Raw genomic sequence first — 16,959 nt, forward strand, 5'->3', positions numbered from 1 at the left:
TTCATGCCTCTTGAAGGACTCAATATTCTCTGTACTGCATTACATGTGAAAGTCGATTTATTACCCATGAACACACTACCTGTATGCTAATTCTATGTAAAAAGGTAGCTCCAGCCCTCATGATGTTGTCCAACATTTCCGCTATAAAACGGGATACAATTATTTTGGAAACATACCAAATTTGAAAAATAATTGAGAAGTTGCGCAATTACTAATCATGGAGCACAAAAAAGCCTACAGCACCTGGTATTCCCAGGCAGTCTCCCATCCAGGTACTAACTAGGCCTGACCCTGCTCAGCTTCCGAGATCGGGCGCATTGAGTGTGGTGTGGCCGTAGGCTCTGGGCCTAATGAGTTTTGTACTTTTAAGCATCTAGTCGGCTAGACCTTGCAGTTTTGAAAGGGAATTGTGAAATGGCTCACTTCCTGAACTTGGAGCACAAAAAAGCCTACAGCACCTGGTATTCCCAGGCGGTCTCCCATCCAGGTACTAACGAGGCCCGACACTGCTTAGCTTCCGAGATCAGACGAGATCGGGCGCATTCAGTGTGGTGTGGCCGTAGGCTCTGGGCCTTGTGAGTTTTGTACTTTTAAGCATCTAGTCGGCTAGACCTTGCAGTTTTGAAAGGCAATTGAGAAATGGCTCACTTCCTGAACTTGGAGTACAAAAAAGCCTACAGCACCTGGTATTCCCAGGCGGTCTCCCATCCAGGTACTAACTAGGCCCGACACTGCTTAGCTTCTGAGATCAGATGAGATCAGGCGCATTCAGTGTGGTGTGGCCGTAGGCTCTGGGCCTAGTGAGTTTTGTACTTTTAAGCATCTAGTCGGCTAGACCTTGCAGTTTTGAAAGGCAATTGAGAAAGGGCTCACTTCCTGAACTTGGAGCACAAAAAAGCCTACAGCACCTGGTATTCCCAGGCGGTCTCCCATCCAGGTACTAACTAGGCCTAACACTGCTTAACTTCCGAGATCAGACGAGATCGGGTGCATTCAGTGTGGTGTGGCCGTAGGCTCTAGGAATGCTAAGAATATTACTCTTATGCATTTGCATTTAGTAAGCTAAGCCATGCAGCCACTTGCAACATGATACCACGCTCATCGCTCGATCAGGCTCGATCAGGCGAGATATATAAGACTGGTGGGCCCATTCAGGACTCCTATGTCTGGTAGGATAACTTTAATTCATCCATCCTGTGTCTGTTGCAGGGAGGTGGCGAGAACAATCAACACAATAATGGTTTTCTTTCATGCCTCTTGAAGGACTCAATATTCTCTGTACTGCATTACATGTGAAAGTCGATTTATTACCCATGAACACACTACCTGTATGCTAATTCTATGTAAAAAGGTAGCTCCAGCCCTCATGATGTTGTCCAACATTTCCGCTATAAAACGGGATACAATTATTTTGGAAACATACCAAATTTGAAAAATAATTGAGAAGTTGCGCAATTACTAATCATGGAGCACAAAAAAGCCTACAGCACCTGGTATTCCCAGGCAGTCTCCCATCCAGGTACTAACGAGGCCCTACACTGCTTAGCTTCCGAGATCAGACGCATTCAGTGTGGTGTGGCCGTAGGCTCTGGGCCTTGTGAGTTTTGTACTTTTAAGCATCTAGTCGGCTAGACCTTGCAGTTTTGAAAGGCAATTGTGAAATGGCTCACTTCCTGAACTTGGAGCACAAAAAAGCCTACAGCACCTGGTATTCCCAGGCGGTCTCCCATCCAGGTACTAACAAGGCCCGACACTGCTTAGCTTCCGAGATCAAACGAGATCGGGCGCATTCAGTGTGGTGTGGCCGTAGGCTCTGGGCCTTGTGAGTTTTGTACTTTTAAGCATCTAGTCGGCTAGACCTTGCAGTTTTGAAAGGCAATTGAGAAATGGCTCACTTCCTGAACTTGGAGTACAAAAAAGCCTACAGCACCTGGTATTCCCAGGCGGTCTCCCATCCAGGTACTAACTAGGCCCGACACTGCTTAGCTTCTGAGATCAGACGAGATCAGGCACATTCAGTGTGGTGTGGCCTTAGGCTCTGGGCCTAGTGAGTTTTGTACTTTTAAGCATCTAGTCGGCTAGACCTTGCAGTTTTAAAAGGCAATTGAGAAAGGGCTCACTTCCTGAACTTGGAGCACAAAAAAGCCTACAGCACCTGGTATTCCCAGGCGGTCTCCCATCCAGGTACTAACTAGGCCTGACACTGCTTAACTTCCGAGATCAGACGAGATCGGGTGCATTCAGTGTGGTGTGGCCGTAGGCTCTAGGAATGCTAAGAATATTACTCTTATGCATTTGCATTTAGTAAGCTAAGCCATGCAGCCACTTGCAACATGATACCACGCTCATCGCTCGATCAGGCGAGATATATAAGACTGGTGGGCCCATTCAGGACTCCTATGTCTGGTAGGATAACTTTAATTCATCCATCCTGTGTCTGTTGCAGGGAGGTGGAGAGAACAATCAACACAATAATGGGTTTCTTTCATGCCTCTTGAAGGACTCAATATTCTCTGTACTGCATTACATGTGAAAGTCGATTTATTACCCATGAACACACTACCTGTATGCTAATTCTATGTAAAAAGGTAGCTCCAGCCCTCATGATGTTGTCCAACATTTCCGCTATAAAACGGGATACAATTATTTTGGAAACATACCAAATTTGAAAAATAATTGAGAAGTTGCGCAATTACTAATCATGGAGCACAAAAAAGCCTACAGCACCTGGTATTCCCAGGCAGTCTCCCATCCAGGTACTAACTAGGCCCGACCCTGCTTAGCTTCCGAGATCAGGCGCATTCAGTGTGGTGTGGCCGTAGGCTCTGGGCCTAGTGAGTTTTGTACTTTTAAGCATCTAGTCGGCTAGACCTTGCAGTTTTGAAAGGCAATTGTGAAATGGCTCACTTCCTGAACTTGGAGTACAAAAAAGCCTACAGCACCTGGTATTCCCAGGTGGTCTCCCATCCAGGTACTAACTAGGCCCGACACTGCTTAGCTTCCGAGATCAGACGAGATCGGGCGCAATCAGTGTGGTGTGGCCGTAGGCTCTGGGCCTAGTGAGTTTTGTACTTTTAAGCATCTAGTCAGCTAGACCTTGCAGTTTTGAAAGGCAATTGAGAAATGGCTCACTTCCTGAACTTGGAGCACAAAAAAGCCTACAGCACCTGGTATTCCCAGGCGGTCTCCCATCCAGGTACTAACGAGGCCCGACACTGCTTAGCTTCCGAGATCAGACGAGATGGGGCGCATTCAGTGTGGTGTGGCCGCAGGCTCTGGGCCTTGTGAGTTTTGTACTTTTAAGCATCTAGTCAGCTAGACCTTGCAGTTTTGAAAGGCAATTGAGAAATGGCTCACTTCCTGAACTTGGAGCACAAAAAAGCCTACAGCACCTGGTATTCCCAGGCGGTCTCCCATCCAGGTACTAACGAGGCCCGACACTGCTTAGCTTCCGAGATCAGACAAGATCAGGCGCATTCAGTGTGGTGTGGCCGTAGGCTCTGGGCCTTGTGAGTTTTGTACTTTTAAGCATCTAGTCGGCTAGACCTTGCAGTTTTAAAAGGCAATTGAGAAAGGGCTCACTTCCTGAACTTGGAGCACAAAAAAGCCTACAGCACCTGGTATTCCCAGGCGGTCTCCCATCCAGGTACTAACTAGGCCTGACACTGCTTAACTTCCAAGATCAGACGAGATCAGGTGCATTCAGTGTGGTGTGGCCGTAGGCTCTAGGAATGCTAAGAATATTACTCTTATGCATTTGCATTTAGTAAGCTAAGCCATGCAGCCACTTGCAACATGATACCACGCTCATCGCTCGATCAGGCTCGATCAGGCGAGATATATAAGACTGGTGGGCCCATTCAGGACTCCTATGTCTGGTAGGATAACTTTAATTCATCCATCCTGTGTCTGTTGCAGGGAGGTGGAGAGAACAATCAACACAATAATGGGTTTCTTTCATGCCTCTTGAAGGACTCAATATTCTCTGTACTGCATTACATGTGAAAGTCGATTTATTACCCATGAACACACTACCTGTATGCTAATTCTATGTAAAAAGGTAGCTCCAGCCCTCATGATGTTGTCCAACATTTCCGCTATAAAACGGGATACAATTATTTTGGAAACATACCAAATTTGAAAAATAATTGAGAAGTTGCGCAATTACTAATCATGGAGCACAAAAAAGCCTACAGCACCTGGTATTCCCAGGCAGTCTCCCATCCAGGTACTAACTAGGCCTGACCCTGCTCAGCTTCCGAGATCGGGCGCATTCAGTGTGGTGTGGCCGTAGGCTCTGGGCCTAGTGAGTTTTGTACTTTTAAGCATCTAGTCGGCTAGACCTTGCAGTTTTGAAAGGGAATTGTGAAATGGCTCACTTCCTGAACTTGGAGCACAAAAAAGCCTACAGCACCTGGTATTCCCAGGCGGTCTCCCATCCAGGTACTAACGAGGCCCGACACTGCTTAGCTTCCGAGATCAGACGAGATCGGGCGCATTCAGTGTGGTGTGGCCGTAGGCTCTGGGCCTTCTGAGTTTTGTACTTTTAAGCATCTAGTCGGCTAGACCTTGCAGTTTTGAAAGGCAATTGAGAAATGGCTCACTTCCTGAACTTGGAGTACAAAAAAGCCTACAGCACCTGGTATTCCCAGGCGGTCTCCCATCCAGGTACTAACTAGGCCCGACACTGCTTAGCTTCTGAGATCAGACGAGATCAGGCGCATTCAGTGTGGTGTGGCCGTAGGCTCTGGGCCTAGTGAGTTTTGTACTTTTAAGCATCTAGTCGGCTAGACCTTGCAGTTTTGAAAGGCAATTGAGAAAGGGCTCACTTCCTGAACTTGGAGCACAAAAAAGCCTACAGCACCTGGTATTCCCAGGCGGTCTCCCATCCAGGTACTAACTAGGCCTAACACTGCTTAACTTCCGAGATCAGACGAGATCGGGTGCATTCAGTGTGGTGTGGCCGTAGGCTCTAGGAATGCTAAGAATATTACTCTTATGCATTTGCATTTAGTAAGCTAAGCCATGCAGCCACTTGCAACATGATACCACGCTCATCGCTCATCGCTCGATCAGGCTCGATCAGGCGAGATATATAAGACTGGTGGGCCCATTCAGGACTCCTATGTCTGGTAGGATAACTTTAATTCATCCATCCTGTGTCTGTTGCAGGGAGGTGGAGAGAACAATCAACACAGTAATGGTTTTCTTTCATGCCTCTTGAAGGACTCAATATTCTCTGTACTGCATTACATGTGAAAGTCGATTTATTACCCATGAACACACTACCTGTATGCTAATTCTATGTAAAAAGGTAGCTCCAGCCCTCATGATGTTGTCCAACATTTCCGCTATAAAACGGGATACAATTATTTTGGAAACATACCAAATTTGAAAAATAATTGAGAAGTTGCGCAATTACTAATCATGGAGCACAAAAAAGCCTACAGCACCTGGTATTCCCAGGCAGTCTCCCATCCAGGTACTAACTAGGCCCGACCCTGCTTAGCTTCCGAGATCGGGCGCATTCAGTGTGGTGTGGCCGTAGGCTCTGGGACTAGTGAGTTTTGTACTTTTAAGCATCTAGTCGGCTAGACCTTGCAGTTTTGAAAGGCAATTGTGAAATGGCTCACTTCCTGAACTTGGAGCACAAAAAAGCCTACAGCACCTGGTATTCCCAGGTGGTCTCCCATCCAGGTACTAACTAGGCCCGACACTGCTTAGCTTCTGAGATCAGACGAGATCAGGCGCATTCAGTGTGGTGTGGCCGTAGGCTCTGGGCCTAGTGAGTTTTGTACTTTTAAGCATCTAGTCGGCTAGACCTTGCAGTTTTAAAAGGCAATTGAGAAAGGGCTCACTTCCTGAACTTGGAGCACAAAAAAGCCTACAGCACCTGGTATTCCCAGGCGGTCTCCCATCCAGGTACTAACGAGGCCCGACACTGCTTAGCTTCCAAGATCAGACGCATTCAGTGTGGTGTGGCCGTAGGCTCTGGGCCTTGTGAGTTTTGTACTTTTAAGCATCTAGTCGGCTAGACCTTGCAGTTTTGAAAGGCAATTGAGAAATGGCTCACTTCCTGAACTTGGAGTACAAAAAAGCCTACAGCACCTGGTATTCCCAGGCGGTCTCCCATCCAGGTACTAACTAGGCCCAACACTGCTTAGCTTCTGAGATCAGACGAGATCAGGCGCATTCAGTGTGGTGTGGCCGTAGGCTCTGGGCCTAGTGAGTTTTGTACTTTTAAGCATCTAGTCGGCTAGACCTTGCAGTTTTGAAAGGCAATTGTGAAATGGCTCACTTCCTGAACTTGGAGCACAAAAAAGCCTACAGCACCTGGTATTCCCAGGCGGTCTCCCATCCAGGTACTAACGAGGCCCGACACTGCTTAGCTTCCGAGATCAGACGCATTCAGTGTGGTGTGGCCGTAGGCTCTGGGCCTTGTGAGTTTTGTACTTTTAAGCATCTAGTCGGCTAGACCTTGCAGTTTTGAAAGGCAATTGAGAAATGGCTCACTTCCTGAACTTGGAGTACAAAAAAGCCTACAGCACCTGGTATTCCCAGGTGGTCTCCCATCCAGGTACTAACTAGGCCCGACACTGCTTAGCTTCTGAGATCAGACGAGATCAGGCGCATTCAGTGTGGTGTGGCCGTAGGCTCTGGGCCTAGTGAGTTTTGTACTTTTAAGCATCTAGTCGGCTAGACCTTGCAGTTTTGAAAGGCAATTGTGAAATGGCTCACTTCCTGAACTTGGAGCACAAAAAAGCCTACAGCACCTGGTATTCCCAGGCGGTCTCCCATCCAGGTACTAACGAGGCCCGACACTGCTTAGCTTCCGAGATCAGACGAGATCGGGCGCATTCAGTGTGGTGTGGCCGTAGGCTCTGGGCCTTGTGAGTTTTGTACTTTTAAGCATCTAGTCGGCTAGACCTTGCAGTTTTAAAAGGCAATTGAGAAAGGGCTCACTTCCTGAACTTGGAGCACAAAAAAGCCTACAGCACCTGGTATTCCCAGGCGGTCTCCCATCCAGGTACTAACTAGGCCTGACACTGCTTAACTTCCAAGATCAGACGAGATCGGGTGCATTCAGTGTGGTGTGGCCGTAGGCTCTAGGAATGCTAAGAATATTACTCTTATGCATTTGCATTTAGTAAGCTAAGCCATGCAGCCACTTGCAACATGATACCACGCTCATCGCTCGATCAGGCTCGATCAGGCGAGATATATAAGACTGGTGGGCCCATTCAGGACTCCTATGTCTGGTAGGATAACTTTAATTCATCCATCCTGTGTCTGTTGCAGGGAGGTGGAGAGAACAATCAACACAATAATGGTTTTCTTTCATGCCTCTTGAAGGACTCAATATTCTCTGTACTGCATTACATGTGAAAGTCGATTTATTACCCATGAACACACTACCTGTATGCTAATTCTATGTAAAAAGGTAGCTCCAGCCCTCATGATGTTGTCCAACATTTCCGCTATAAAACGGTATACAATTATTTTGGAAACATACCAAATTTGAAAAATAATTGAGAAGTTGCGCAATTACTAATCATGGAGCACAAAAAAGCCTACAGCACCTGGTATTCCCAGGCAGTCTCCCATCCAGGTACTAACTAGGCCCGACCCTGCTTAGCTTCCGAGATCGGGCGCATTCAGTGTGGTGTGGCCGTAGGCTCTGGGCCTAGTGAGTTTTGTACTTTTAAGCATCTAGTCGGCTAGACCTTGCAGTTTTGAAAGGCAATTGTGAAATGGCTCACTTCCTGAACTTGGAGTACAAAAACGCCTACAGCACCTGGTATTCCCAGGCGGTCTCCCATCCAGGTACTATCGAGGCCCGACACTGCTTAGCTTCCGAGATCAGACGCATTCAGTGTGGTGTGGCCGTAGGCTCTGGGCCTTGTGAGTTTTGTACTTTTAAGCATCTAGTCGGCTAGACCTTGCAGTTTTGAAAGGCAATTGTGAAATGGCTCACTTCCTGAACTTGGAGCACAAAAAAGCCTACAGCACCTGGTATTCCCAGGTGGTCTCCCATCCAGGTACTAACTAGGCCCGACACTGCTTAGCTTCCGAGATCAGACGAGATCGGGCGCAATCAGTGTGGTGTGGCCGTAGGCTCTGGGCCTAGTGAGTTTTGTACTTTTAAGCATCTAGTCAGCTAGACCTTGCAGTTTTGAAAGGCAATTGAGAAATGGCTCACTTCCTGAACTTGGAGCACAAAAAAGCCTACAGCACCTGGTATTCCCAGGCGGTCTCCCATCCAGGTACTAACGAGGCCTGACACTGCTTAGCTTCCGAGATCAGACGAGATCGGGCGCATTCAGTGTGGTGTGGCCGTAGGCTCTGGGCCTTGTGAGTTTTGTACTTTTAAGCATCTAGTCGGCTAGACCTTGCAGTTTTGAAAGGCAATTGAGAAATGGCTCACTTCCTGAACTTGGAGTACAAAAAAGCCTACAGCACCTGGTATTCCCAGGCGGTCTCCCATCCGGGTATTAACTAGGCCCGACACTGCTTAGCTTCTGAGATCAGACGAGATCAGGCGCATTCAGTGTGGTGTGGCCGTAGGCTCTGGGCCTAGTGAGTTTTGTACTTTTAAGCATCTAGTCGGCTAGACCTTGCAGTTTTAAAAGGCAATTGAGAAAGGGCTCACTTCCTGAACTTGGAGCACAAAAAAGCCTACAGCACCTGGTATTCCCAGGCGGTCTCCCATCCAGGTACTAACTAGGCCTGACACTGCTTAACTTCCGAGATCAGACGAGATCGGGTGCATTCAGTGTGGTGTGGCCGTAGGCTCTAGGAATGCTAAGAATATTACTCTTATGCATTTGCATTTAGTAAGCTAAGCCATGCAGCCACTTGCAACATGATACCACGCTCATCGCTCGATCAGGCTCGATCAGGCGAGATATATAAGACTGGTGGGCCCATTCAGGACTCCTATGTCTGGTAGGATAACTTTAATTCATCCATCCTGTGTCTGTTGCAGGGAGGTGGAGAGAACAATCAACACAATAATGGTTTTCTTTCATGCCTCTTGAAGGACTCAATATTCTCTGTACTGCATTACATGTGAAAGTCGATTTATTACCCATGAACACACTACCTGTATGCTAATTCTATGTAAAAAGGTAGCTCCAGCCCTCATGATGTTGTCCAACATTTCCGCTATAAAACGGTATACAATTATTTTGGAAACATACCAAATTTGAAAAATAATTGAGAAGTTGCGCAATTACTAATCATGGAGCACAAAAAAGCCTACAGCACCTGGTATTCCCAGGCAGTCTCCCATCCAGGTACTAACTAGGCCCGACCCTGCTTAGCTTCCGAGATCGGGCGCATTCAGTGTGGTGTGGCCGTAGGCTCTGGGCCTAGTGAGTTTTGTACTTTTAAGCATCTAGTCGGCTAGACCTTGCAGTTTTGAAAGGCAATTGTGAAATGGCTCACTTCCTGAACTTGGAGTACAAAAACGCCTACAGCACCTGGTATTCCCAGGCGGTCTCCCATCCAGGTACTATCGAGGCCCGACACTGCTTAGCTTCCGAGATCAGACGCATTCAGTGTGGTGTGGCCGTAGGCTCTGGGCCTTGTGAGTTTTGTACTTTTAAGCATCTAGTCGGCTAGACCTTGCAGTTTTGAAAGGCAATTGTGAAATGGCTCACTTCCTGAACTTGGAGCACAAAAAAGCCTACAGCACCTGGTATTCCCAGGTGGTCTCCCATCCAGGTACTAACTAGGCCCGACACTGCTTAGCTTCCGAGATCAGACGAGATCGGGCGCAATCAGTGTGGTGTGGCCGTAGGCTCTGGGCCTAGTGAGTTTTGTACTTTTAAGCATCTAGTCAGCTAGACCTTGCAGTTTTGAAAGGCAATTGAGAAATGGCTCACTTCCTGAACTTGGAGCACAAAAAAGCCTACAGCACCTGGTATTCCCAGGCGGTCTCCCATCCAGGTACTAACGAGGCCTGACACTGCTTAGCTTCCGAGATCAGACGAGATCGGGCGCATTCAGTGTGGTGTGGCCGTAGGCTCTGGGCCTTGTGAGTTTTGTACTTTTAAGCATCTAGTCGGCTAGACCTTGCAGTTTTGAAAGGCAATTGAGAAATGGCTCACTTCCTGAACTTGGAGTACAAAAAAGCCTACAGCACCTGGTATTCCCAGGCGGTCTCCCATCCGGGTATTAACTAGGCCCGACACTGCTTAGCTTCTGAGATCAGACGAGATCAGGCGCATTCAGTGTGGTGTGGCCGTAGGCTCTGGGCCTAGTGAGTTTTGTACTTTTAAGCATCTAGTCGGCTAGACCTTGCAGTTTTAAAAGGCAATTGAGAAAGGGCTCACTTCCTGAACTTGGAGCACAAAAAAGCCTACAGCACCTGGTATTCCCAGGCGGTCTCCCATCCAGGTACTAACTAGGCCTGACACTGCTTAACTTCCGAGATCAGACGAGATCGGGTGCATTCAGTGTGGTGTGGCCGTAGGCTCTAGGAATGCTAAGAATATTACTCTTATGCATTTGCATTTAGTAAGCTAAGCCATGCAGCCACTTGCAACATGATACCACGCTCATCGCTCGATCAGGCTCGATCAGGCGAGATATATAAGACTGGTGGGCCCATTCAGGACTCCTATGTCTGGTAGGATAACTTTAATTCATCCATCCTGTGTCTGTTGCAGGGAGGTGGAGAGAACAATCAACACAATAATGGGTTTCTTTCATGCCTCTTGAAGGACTCAATATTCTCTGTACTGCATTACATGTGAAAGTCGATTTATTACCCATGAACACACTACCTGTATGCTAATTCTATGTAAAAAGGTAGCTCCAGCCCTCATGATGTTGTCCAACATTTCCGCTATAAAACGGGATACAATTATTTTGGAAACATACCAAATTTGAAAAATAATTGAGAAGTTGTGCAATTACTAATCATGGAACACAAAAAAGCCTACAGCACCTGGTATTCCCAGGCAGTCTCCCATCCACGTACTAAAAAGGCCCGACCCTGCTTAGCTTCCGAGATCGGGCGCATTCAGTGTGGTGTGGCCGTAGGCTCTGGGCCTAGTGAGTTTAGTTTTGTACTTTTAAGCATCTAGTCGGCTAGACCTTGCAGTTTTGAAAGGCAATTGTGAAATGGCTCACTTCCTGAACTTGGAGCACAAAAAAGCCTACAGCACCTGGTATTCCCAGGTGGTCTCCCATCCAGGTACTAACTAGGCCCGACACTGCTTAGCTTCCGAGATCAGACGAGATCGGGCGCAATCAGTGTGGTGTGTCTGTAGTCTCTGGGCCTAGTGAGTTTTGTACTTTTAAGCATCTAGTCAGCTAGACCTTGCAGTTTTGAAAGGCAATTGAGAAATGGCTCACTTCCTGAACTTGGAGCACAAAAAAGCCTACAGCACCTGGTATTCCCAGGCGGTCTCCAATCCAGGTACTAACGAGGCCCGACACTGCTTAGCTTCCGAGATCAGATGAGATCGGGCACATTCAGTGTGGTGTGGCCGTAGGCTCTGGGCCTTGTGAGTTTTGTACTTTTAAGCATCTAGTCGGCTAGACCTTGCAGTTTTAAAAGGCAATTGAGAAAGGGCTCACTTCCTGAACTTGGAGCACAAAAAAGCCTACAGCACCTGGTATTCCCAGGCAGTCTCCCATCCAGGTACTAACTAGGCCTGACACTGCTTAACTTCCAAGATCAGACGAGATCGGGTGCATTCAGTGTGGTGTGGCCGTAGGCTCTAGGAATGCTAAGAATATTACTCTTATGCATTTGCATTTAGTAAGCTAAGCCATGCAGCCACTTGCAACATGATACCACGCTCATCGCTCGATCAGGCTCGATCAGGCGAGATATATAAGACTGGTGGGCCCATTCAGGACTCCTATGTCTGGTAGGATAACTTTAATTCATCCATCCTGTGTCTGTTGCAGGGAGGTGGAGAGAACAATCAACACAATAATGGTTTTCTTTCATGCCTCTTGAAGGACTCAATATTCTCTGTACTGCATTACATGTGAAAGTCGATTTATTACCCATGAACACACTACCTGTATGCTAATTCTATGTAAAAAGGTAGCTCCAGCCCTCATGATGTTGTCCAACATTTCCGCTATAAAACGGGATACAATTATTTTGGAAACATACCAAATTTGAAAAATAATTGAGAAGTTGCGCAATTACTAATCATGGAGCACAAAAAAGCCTACAGCACCTGGTATTCCCAGGCAGTCTCCCATCCAGGTACTAACTAGGCCCGACCCTGTTTAGCTTCCGAGATCGGGCGCATTCAGTGTGGTGTGGCCGTAGGCTCTGGGCCTAGAGAGTTTTGTACTTTTAAGCATCTAGTCGGCTAGACCTTGCAGTTTTGAAAGGCAATTGTGAAATAGGCTCACTTCCTGAACTTGGAGCACAAAAAAGCCTACAGCACCTGGTATTCCCAGGCGGTCTCCCATCCAGGTACTAACGAGGCCCTACACTGCTTAGCTTCCGAGATCAGACGAGATCGGGCGCATTCAGTGTGGTGTGGCCGTAGGCTCTGGGCCTTGTGAGTTTTGTACTTTTAAGCATCTAGTCGGCTAGACCTTGCAGTTTTGAAAGGCAATTGAGAAATGGCTCACTTCCTGAACTTGGAGTACAAAAAAGCCTACAGCACCTGGTATTCCCAGGCGGTCTCCCATCCAGGTACTAACTAGGCCCGACACTGCTTAGCTTCTGAGATCAGACGAGATCAGGCGCATTCAGTGTGGTGTGGCCGTAGGCTCTGGGCCTAGTGAGTTTTGTACTTTTAAGCATCTAGTCGGCTAGACCTTGCAGTTTTGAAAGGCAATTGTGAAATGGCTCACTTCCTGAACTTGGAGCACAAAAAAGCCTACAGCACCTGGTATTCCCAGGTGGTCTCCCATCCAGGTACTAACTAGGCCTGACACTGCTTAGCTTCTGAGATCAGACGAGATCAGGCGCATTCAGTGTGGTGTGGCCGTAGGCTCTGGGCCTAGTGAGTTTTGTACTTTTAAGCATCTAGTCGGCTAGACCTTGCAGTTTTAAAAGGCAATTGAGAAAGGCCTCACTTCCTGAACTTGGAGCACAAAAAAGCCTACAGCACCTGGTATTCCCAGGCCTTCTCCCATCAGGGTATTAACTAGGCCTGACACTGCTTAACTTCCTAGATCAGACGAGATCGGGTGCATTCAGTGTGGTGTGGCCGTAGGCTCTAGGAATGCTAAGAATATTACTCTTATGCATTTGCATTTAGTAAGCTAAGCCATGCAGCCACTTGCAACATGATACCACGCTCATCGCTCGATCAGGCTCGATCAGGCGAGATATATAAGACTGGTGGGCCCATTCAGGACTCCTATGTCTGGTAGGATAACTTTAATTCATCCATCCTGTGTCTGTTGCAGGGAGGTGGAGAGAACAATCAACACAATAATGGTTTTCTTTCATGCCTCTTGAAGGACTCAATATTCTCTGTACTGCATTACATGTGAAAGTCGATTTATTACCCATGAACACACTACCTGTATGCTAATTCTATGTAAAAAGGTAGCTCCAGCCCTCATGATGTTGTCCAACATTTCCGCTATAAAACGGGATACAATTATTTTGGAAACATACCAAATTTGAAAAATAATTGAGAAGTTGCGCAATTACTAATCATGGAGCACAAAAAAGCCTACAGCACCTGGTATTCCCAGGCAGTCTCCCATCCAGGTACTAACGAGGCCCTACACTGCTTAGCTTCCGAGATCAGACGCATTCAGTGTGGTGTGGCCGTAGGCTCTGGGCCTTGTGAGTTTTGTACTTTTAAGCATCTAGTCGGCTAGACCTTGCAGTTTTGAAAGGCAATTGTGAAATGGCTCACTTCCTGAACTTGGAGCACAAAAAAGCCTACAGCACCGGGTATTCCCAGGCGGTCTCCCATCCAGGTACTAACAAGGCCCGACACTGCTTAGCTTCCGAGATCAGACGAGATCGGGCGCATTCAGTGTGGTGTGGCCGTAGGCTCTGGGCCTTGTGAGTTTTGTACTTTTAAGCATCTAGTCGGCTAGACCTTGCAGTTTTGAAAGGCAATTGAGAAATGGCTCACTTCCTGAACTTGGAGTACAAAAAAGCCTACAGCACCTGGTATTCCCAGGCGGTCTCCCATCCAGGTACTAACTAGGCCCGACACTGCTTAGCTTCTGAGATCAGACGAGATCAGGCGCATTCAGTGTGGTGTGGCCTTAGGCTCTGGGCCTAGTGAGTTTTGTACTTTTAAGCATCTAGTCGGCTAGACCTTGCAGTTTTAAAAGGCAATTGAGAAAGGGCTCACTTCCTGAACTTGGAGCACAAAAAAGCCTACAGCACCTGGTATTCCCAGGCGGTCTCCCATCCAGGTACTAACTAGGCCTGACACTGCTTAACTTCCGAGATCAGACGAGATCGGGTGCATTCAGTGTGGTGTGGCTGTAGGCTCTAGGAATGCTAAGAATATTACTCTTATGCATTTGCATTTAGTAAGCTAAGCCATGCAGCCACTTGCAACATGATACCACGCTCATCGCTCGATCAGGCTCGATCAGGCGAGATATATAAGACTGGTGGGCCCATTCAGGACTCCTATGTCTGGTAGGATAACTTTAATTCATCCATCCTGTGTCTGTTGCAGGGAGGTGGAGAGAACAATCAACACAATAATGGGTTTCTTTCATGCCTCTTGAAGGACTCAATATTCTCTGTACTGCATTACATGTGAAAGTCGATTTATTACCCATGAACACACTACCTGTATGCTAATTCTATGTAAAAAGGTAGCTCCAGCCCTCATGATGTTGTCCAACATTTCCGCTATAAAACGGGATACAATTATTTTGGAAACATACCAAATTTGAAAAATAATTGAGAAGTTGCGCAATTACTAATCATGGAGCACAAAAAAGCCTACAGCACCTGGTATTCCCAGGCAGTCTCCCATCCAGGTACTAACTAGGCCCGACCCTGCTTAGCTTCCGAGATCGGGCGCATTCAGTGTGGTGTGGCCGTAGGCTCTGGGCCTAGTGAGTTTTGTACTTTTAAGCATCTAGTCGGCTAGACCTTGCAGTTTTGAAAGGCAATTGTGAAATGGCTCACTTCCTGAACTTGGAGTACAAAAAAGCCTACAGCACCTGGTATTCCCAGGTGGTCTCCCATCCAGGTACTAACTAGGCCCGACACTGCTTAGCTTCCGAGATCAGACGAGATCGGGCGCAATCAGTGTGGTGTGGCCGTAGGCTCTGGGCCTAGTGAGTTTTGTACTTTTAAGCATCTAGTCAGCTAGACCTTGCAGTTTTGAAAGGCAATTGAGAAATGGCTCACTTCCTGAACTTGGAGCACAAAAAAGCCTACAGCACCTGGTATTCCCAGGCGGTCTCCCATCCAGGTACTAACGAGGCCCGACACTGCTTAGCTTCCGAGATCAGACGAGATGGGGCGCATTCAGTGTGGTGTGGCCGCAGGCTCTGGGCCTTGTGAGTTTTGTACTTTTAAGCATCTAGTCAGCTAGACCTTGCAGTTTTGAAAGGCAATTGAGAAATGGCTCACTTCCTGAACTTGGAGCACAAAAAAGCCTACAGCACCTGGTATTCCCAGGCGGTCTCCCATCCAGGTACTAACGAGGCCCGACACTGCTTAGCTTCCGAGATCAGACGAGATCAGGCGCATTCAGTGTGGTGTGGCCGTAGGCTCTGGGCCTTGTGAGTTTTGTACTTTTAAGCATCTAGTCGGCTAGACCTTGCAGTTTTAAAAGGCAATTGAGAAAGGGCTCACTTCCTGAACTTGGAGCACAAAAAAGCCTACAGCACCTGGTATTCCCAGGCGGTCTCCCATCCAGGTACTAACTAGGCCTGACACTGCTTAACTTCCAAGATCAGACGAGATCGGGTGCATTCAGTGTGGTGTGGCCGTAGGCTCTAGGAATGCTAAGAATATTACTCTTATGCATTTGCATTTAGTAAGCTAAGCCATGCAGCCACTTGCAACATGATACCACGCTCATCGCTCGATCAGGCTCGATCAGGCGAGATATATAAGACTGGTGGGCCCATTCAGGACTCCTATGTCTGGTAGGATAACTTTAATTCATCCATCCTGTGTCTGTTGCAGGGAGGTGGAGAGAACAATCAACACAATAATGGGTTTCTTTCATGCCTCTTGAAGGACTCAATATTCTCTGTACTGCATTACATGTGAAAGTCGATTTATTACCCATGAACACACTACCTGTATGCTAATTCTATGTAAAAAGGTAGCTCCAGCCCTCATGATGTTGTCCAACATTTCCGCTATAAAACGGGATACAATTATTTTGGAAACATACCAAATTTGAAAAATAATTGAGAAGTTGCGCAATTACTAATCATGGAGCACAAAAAAGCCTACAGCACCTGGTATTCCCAGGCAGTCTCCCATCCAGGTACTAACGAGGCCCTACACTGCTTAGCTTCCGAGATCAGACGCATTCAGTGTGGTGTGGCCGTAGGCTCTGGGCCTTGTGAGTTTTGTACTTTTAAGCATCTAGTCGGCTAGACCTTGCAGTTTTGAAAGGCAATTGTGAAATGGCTCACTTCCTGAACTTGGAGCACAAAAAAGCCTACAGCACCGGGTATTCCCAGGCGGTCTCCCATCCAGGTACTAACAAGGCCCGACACTGCTTAGCTTCCGAGATCAGACGAGATCGGGCGCATTCAGTGTGGTGTGGCCGTAGGCTCTGGGCCTTGTGAGTTTTGTACTTTTAAGCATCTAGTCGGCTAGACCTTGCAGTTTTGAAAGGCAATTGAGAAATGGCTCACTTCCTGAACTTGGAGTACAAAAAAGCCTACAGCACCTGGTATTCCCAGGCGGTCTCCCATCCAGGTACTAACTAGGCCCGACACTGCTTAGCTTCTGAGATCAGACGAGATCAGGCGCATTCAGTGTGGTGTGGCCTTAGGCTCTGGGCCTAGTGA

General features: G+C 47.4%; 41 non-coding genes and 17 pseudogenes across 41 annotated transcripts; all 58 read right to left on the minus strand.

The window, feature by feature from the left end:
- Positions 1–231: 231 nt before the first annotated feature.
- On the minus strand, positions 232–340 carry LOC138459868 (5S ribosomal RNA; annotated as a pseudogene).
- Positions 341–446: 106 nt separating this feature from the next.
- LOC138462099 (5S ribosomal RNA) lies at positions 447–565 on the minus strand. Its single transcript, XR_011264702.1, has one exon. It is a non-coding gene; the product is annotated as a 5S ribosomal RNA (ribosomal RNA).
- Positions 566–671: 106 nt separating this feature from the next.
- Positions 672–790, minus strand: LOC138463749 (5S ribosomal RNA). The gene has a single exon (XR_011266335.1). It is a non-coding gene; the product is annotated as a 5S ribosomal RNA (ribosomal RNA).
- A 106-nt stretch (positions 791–896) lies between these two features.
- On the minus strand, positions 897–1,015 carry LOC138458107 (5S ribosomal RNA). Its single transcript, XR_011262357.1, has one exon. It is a non-coding gene; the product is annotated as a 5S ribosomal RNA (ribosomal RNA).
- Positions 1,016–1,478: 463 nt separating this feature from the next.
- LOC138458631 (5S ribosomal RNA) lies at positions 1,479–1,587 on the minus strand (annotated as a pseudogene).
- A 106-nt stretch (positions 1,588–1,693) lies between these two features.
- On the minus strand, positions 1,694–1,812 carry LOC138461882 (5S ribosomal RNA). Its single transcript, XR_011264488.1, has one exon. It is a non-coding gene; the product is annotated as a 5S ribosomal RNA (ribosomal RNA).
- Positions 1,813–1,918: 106 nt separating this feature from the next.
- LOC138454307 (5S ribosomal RNA) lies at positions 1,919–2,037 on the minus strand. The gene has a single exon (XR_011260991.1). It is a non-coding gene; the product is annotated as a 5S ribosomal RNA (ribosomal RNA).
- A 106-nt stretch (positions 2,038–2,143) lies between these two features.
- LOC138461386 (5S ribosomal RNA) lies at positions 2,144–2,262 on the minus strand. The gene has a single exon (XR_011264002.1). It is a non-coding gene; the product is annotated as a 5S ribosomal RNA (ribosomal RNA).
- Positions 2,263–2,715: 453 nt separating this feature from the next.
- Positions 2,716–2,824, minus strand: LOC138458030 (5S ribosomal RNA; annotated as a pseudogene).
- Positions 2,825–2,930: 106 nt separating this feature from the next.
- Positions 2,931–3,049, minus strand: LOC138459983 (5S ribosomal RNA). The gene has a single exon (XR_011262754.1). It is a non-coding gene; the product is annotated as a 5S ribosomal RNA (ribosomal RNA).
- A 106-nt stretch (positions 3,050–3,155) lies between these two features.
- Positions 3,156–3,274, minus strand: LOC138455182 (5S ribosomal RNA). Its single transcript, XR_011261824.1, has one exon. It is a non-coding gene; the product is annotated as a 5S ribosomal RNA (ribosomal RNA).
- A 106-nt stretch (positions 3,275–3,380) lies between these two features.
- LOC138454660 (5S ribosomal RNA) lies at positions 3,381–3,499 on the minus strand. Its single transcript, XR_011261328.1, has one exon. It is a non-coding gene; the product is annotated as a 5S ribosomal RNA (ribosomal RNA).
- Positions 3,500–3,605: 106 nt separating this feature from the next.
- Positions 3,606–3,724, minus strand: LOC138454048 (5S ribosomal RNA). The gene has a single exon (XR_011260742.1). It is a non-coding gene; the product is annotated as a 5S ribosomal RNA (ribosomal RNA).
- A 463-nt stretch (positions 3,725–4,187) lies between these two features.
- Positions 4,188–4,296, minus strand: LOC138459525 (5S ribosomal RNA; annotated as a pseudogene).
- Positions 4,297–4,402: 106 nt separating this feature from the next.
- On the minus strand, positions 4,403–4,521 carry LOC138462101 (5S ribosomal RNA). Its single transcript, XR_011264704.1, has one exon. It is a non-coding gene; the product is annotated as a 5S ribosomal RNA (ribosomal RNA).
- A 106-nt stretch (positions 4,522–4,627) lies between these two features.
- LOC138454632 (5S ribosomal RNA) lies at positions 4,628–4,746 on the minus strand. The gene has a single exon (XR_011261300.1). It is a non-coding gene; the product is annotated as a 5S ribosomal RNA (ribosomal RNA).
- A 106-nt stretch (positions 4,747–4,852) lies between these two features.
- Positions 4,853–4,971, minus strand: LOC138458119 (5S ribosomal RNA). The gene has a single exon (XR_011262359.1). It is a non-coding gene; the product is annotated as a 5S ribosomal RNA (ribosomal RNA).
- A 470-nt stretch (positions 4,972–5,441) lies between these two features.
- LOC138456956 (5S ribosomal RNA) lies at positions 5,442–5,550 on the minus strand (annotated as a pseudogene).
- Positions 5,551–5,656: 106 nt separating this feature from the next.
- Positions 5,657–5,775, minus strand: LOC138462700 (5S ribosomal RNA). Its single transcript, XR_011265295.1, has one exon. It is a non-coding gene; the product is annotated as a 5S ribosomal RNA (ribosomal RNA).
- Positions 5,776–5,881: 106 nt separating this feature from the next.
- On the minus strand, positions 5,882–5,990 carry LOC138458952 (5S ribosomal RNA; annotated as a pseudogene).
- A 106-nt stretch (positions 5,991–6,096) lies between these two features.
- LOC138457403 (5S ribosomal RNA) lies at positions 6,097–6,215 on the minus strand. Its single transcript, XR_011262236.1, has one exon. It is a non-coding gene; the product is annotated as a 5S ribosomal RNA (ribosomal RNA).
- Positions 6,216–6,321: 106 nt separating this feature from the next.
- On the minus strand, positions 6,322–6,430 carry LOC138457941 (5S ribosomal RNA; annotated as a pseudogene).
- A 106-nt stretch (positions 6,431–6,536) lies between these two features.
- Positions 6,537–6,655, minus strand: LOC138462712 (5S ribosomal RNA). Its single transcript, XR_011265307.1, has one exon. It is a non-coding gene; the product is annotated as a 5S ribosomal RNA (ribosomal RNA).
- Positions 6,656–6,761: 106 nt separating this feature from the next.
- Positions 6,762–6,880, minus strand: LOC138462102 (5S ribosomal RNA). The gene has a single exon (XR_011264705.1). It is a non-coding gene; the product is annotated as a 5S ribosomal RNA (ribosomal RNA).
- A 106-nt stretch (positions 6,881–6,986) lies between these two features.
- LOC138463617 (5S ribosomal RNA) lies at positions 6,987–7,105 on the minus strand. The gene has a single exon (XR_011266204.1). It is a non-coding gene; the product is annotated as a 5S ribosomal RNA (ribosomal RNA).
- A 463-nt stretch (positions 7,106–7,568) lies between these two features.
- On the minus strand, positions 7,569–7,677 carry LOC138456958 (5S ribosomal RNA; annotated as a pseudogene).
- A 106-nt stretch (positions 7,678–7,783) lies between these two features.
- LOC138458355 (5S ribosomal RNA) lies at positions 7,784–7,892 on the minus strand (annotated as a pseudogene).
- A 106-nt stretch (positions 7,893–7,998) lies between these two features.
- On the minus strand, positions 7,999–8,117 carry LOC138459994 (5S ribosomal RNA). The gene has a single exon (XR_011262764.1). It is a non-coding gene; the product is annotated as a 5S ribosomal RNA (ribosomal RNA).
- A 106-nt stretch (positions 8,118–8,223) lies between these two features.
- On the minus strand, positions 8,224–8,342 carry LOC138453836 (5S ribosomal RNA). The gene has a single exon (XR_011260539.1). It is a non-coding gene; the product is annotated as a 5S ribosomal RNA (ribosomal RNA).
- A 106-nt stretch (positions 8,343–8,448) lies between these two features.
- LOC138464276 (5S ribosomal RNA) lies at positions 8,449–8,567 on the minus strand. The gene has a single exon (XR_011266856.1). It is a non-coding gene; the product is annotated as a 5S ribosomal RNA (ribosomal RNA).
- Positions 8,568–8,673: 106 nt separating this feature from the next.
- On the minus strand, positions 8,674–8,792 carry LOC138461387 (5S ribosomal RNA). The gene has a single exon (XR_011264003.1). It is a non-coding gene; the product is annotated as a 5S ribosomal RNA (ribosomal RNA).
- A 463-nt stretch (positions 8,793–9,255) lies between these two features.
- On the minus strand, positions 9,256–9,364 carry LOC138456959 (5S ribosomal RNA; annotated as a pseudogene).
- Positions 9,365–9,470: 106 nt separating this feature from the next.
- On the minus strand, positions 9,471–9,579 carry LOC138458356 (5S ribosomal RNA; annotated as a pseudogene).
- Positions 9,580–9,685: 106 nt separating this feature from the next.
- LOC138460006 (5S ribosomal RNA) lies at positions 9,686–9,804 on the minus strand. Its single transcript, XR_011262775.1, has one exon. It is a non-coding gene; the product is annotated as a 5S ribosomal RNA (ribosomal RNA).
- Positions 9,805–9,910: 106 nt separating this feature from the next.
- On the minus strand, positions 9,911–10,029 carry LOC138453837 (5S ribosomal RNA). The gene has a single exon (XR_011260540.1). It is a non-coding gene; the product is annotated as a 5S ribosomal RNA (ribosomal RNA).
- Positions 10,030–10,135: 106 nt separating this feature from the next.
- LOC138464277 (5S ribosomal RNA) lies at positions 10,136–10,254 on the minus strand. The gene has a single exon (XR_011266857.1). It is a non-coding gene; the product is annotated as a 5S ribosomal RNA (ribosomal RNA).
- Positions 10,255–10,360: 106 nt separating this feature from the next.
- Positions 10,361–10,479, minus strand: LOC138461388 (5S ribosomal RNA). Its single transcript, XR_011264004.1, has one exon. It is a non-coding gene; the product is annotated as a 5S ribosomal RNA (ribosomal RNA).
- Positions 10,480–10,942: 463 nt separating this feature from the next.
- Positions 10,943–11,051, minus strand: LOC138459241 (5S ribosomal RNA; annotated as a pseudogene).
- A 111-nt stretch (positions 11,052–11,162) lies between these two features.
- On the minus strand, positions 11,163–11,281 carry LOC138454575 (5S ribosomal RNA). Its single transcript, XR_011261246.1, has one exon. It is a non-coding gene; the product is annotated as a 5S ribosomal RNA (ribosomal RNA).
- Positions 11,282–11,387: 106 nt separating this feature from the next.
- LOC138454808 (5S ribosomal RNA) lies at positions 11,388–11,506 on the minus strand. Its single transcript, XR_011261467.1, has one exon. It is a non-coding gene; the product is annotated as a 5S ribosomal RNA (ribosomal RNA).
- Positions 11,507–11,612: 106 nt separating this feature from the next.
- On the minus strand, positions 11,613–11,731 carry LOC138454335 (5S ribosomal RNA). Its single transcript, XR_011261017.1, has one exon. It is a non-coding gene; the product is annotated as a 5S ribosomal RNA (ribosomal RNA).
- Positions 11,732–12,194: 463 nt separating this feature from the next.
- On the minus strand, positions 12,195–12,303 carry LOC138457674 (5S ribosomal RNA; annotated as a pseudogene).
- Positions 12,304–12,410: 107 nt separating this feature from the next.
- On the minus strand, positions 12,411–12,529 carry LOC138461691 (5S ribosomal RNA). The gene has a single exon (XR_011264297.1). It is a non-coding gene; the product is annotated as a 5S ribosomal RNA (ribosomal RNA).
- A 106-nt stretch (positions 12,530–12,635) lies between these two features.
- LOC138454643 (5S ribosomal RNA) lies at positions 12,636–12,754 on the minus strand. The gene has a single exon (XR_011261311.1). It is a non-coding gene; the product is annotated as a 5S ribosomal RNA (ribosomal RNA).
- A 106-nt stretch (positions 12,755–12,860) lies between these two features.
- Positions 12,861–12,979, minus strand: LOC138463318 (5S ribosomal RNA). The gene has a single exon (XR_011265905.1). It is a non-coding gene; the product is annotated as a 5S ribosomal RNA (ribosomal RNA).
- A 106-nt stretch (positions 12,980–13,085) lies between these two features.
- LOC138458214 (5S ribosomal RNA) lies at positions 13,086–13,204 on the minus strand (annotated as a pseudogene).
- A 463-nt stretch (positions 13,205–13,667) lies between these two features.
- LOC138458632 (5S ribosomal RNA) lies at positions 13,668–13,776 on the minus strand (annotated as a pseudogene).
- Positions 13,777–13,882: 106 nt separating this feature from the next.
- Positions 13,883–14,001, minus strand: LOC138461898 (5S ribosomal RNA). The gene has a single exon (XR_011264504.1). It is a non-coding gene; the product is annotated as a 5S ribosomal RNA (ribosomal RNA).
- A 106-nt stretch (positions 14,002–14,107) lies between these two features.
- On the minus strand, positions 14,108–14,226 carry LOC138464864 (5S ribosomal RNA). The gene has a single exon (XR_011267440.1). It is a non-coding gene; the product is annotated as a 5S ribosomal RNA (ribosomal RNA).
- Positions 14,227–14,332: 106 nt separating this feature from the next.
- Positions 14,333–14,451, minus strand: LOC138461715 (5S ribosomal RNA). The gene has a single exon (XR_011264321.1). It is a non-coding gene; the product is annotated as a 5S ribosomal RNA (ribosomal RNA).
- Positions 14,452–14,914: 463 nt separating this feature from the next.
- On the minus strand, positions 14,915–15,023 carry LOC138456960 (5S ribosomal RNA; annotated as a pseudogene).
- A 106-nt stretch (positions 15,024–15,129) lies between these two features.
- Positions 15,130–15,248, minus strand: LOC138460018 (5S ribosomal RNA). Its single transcript, XR_011262786.1, has one exon. It is a non-coding gene; the product is annotated as a 5S ribosomal RNA (ribosomal RNA).
- Positions 15,249–15,354: 106 nt separating this feature from the next.
- LOC138455183 (5S ribosomal RNA) lies at positions 15,355–15,473 on the minus strand. Its single transcript, XR_011261825.1, has one exon. It is a non-coding gene; the product is annotated as a 5S ribosomal RNA (ribosomal RNA).
- A 106-nt stretch (positions 15,474–15,579) lies between these two features.
- Positions 15,580–15,698, minus strand: LOC138463755 (5S ribosomal RNA). The gene has a single exon (XR_011266340.1). It is a non-coding gene; the product is annotated as a 5S ribosomal RNA (ribosomal RNA).
- A 106-nt stretch (positions 15,699–15,804) lies between these two features.
- On the minus strand, positions 15,805–15,923 carry LOC138463618 (5S ribosomal RNA). Its single transcript, XR_011266205.1, has one exon. It is a non-coding gene; the product is annotated as a 5S ribosomal RNA (ribosomal RNA).
- A 463-nt stretch (positions 15,924–16,386) lies between these two features.
- LOC138458633 (5S ribosomal RNA) lies at positions 16,387–16,495 on the minus strand (annotated as a pseudogene).
- Positions 16,496–16,601: 106 nt separating this feature from the next.
- Positions 16,602–16,720, minus strand: LOC138461900 (5S ribosomal RNA). The gene has a single exon (XR_011264505.1). It is a non-coding gene; the product is annotated as a 5S ribosomal RNA (ribosomal RNA).
- Positions 16,721–16,826: 106 nt separating this feature from the next.
- Positions 16,827–16,945, minus strand: LOC138464865 (5S ribosomal RNA). The gene has a single exon (XR_011267442.1). It is a non-coding gene; the product is annotated as a 5S ribosomal RNA (ribosomal RNA).
- Positions 16,946–16,959: the final 14 nt, after the last annotated feature.

Source organism: Ambystoma mexicanum, chromosome 4p (genome assembly GCF_040938575.1).
Source record: "Ambystoma mexicanum isolate Mex_15411 chromosome 4p, UKY_AmexF1_1, whole genome shotgun sequence".
Lineage (NCBI taxonomy): Eukaryota > Metazoa > Chordata > Amphibia > Caudata > Ambystomatidae > Ambystoma > Ambystoma mexicanum.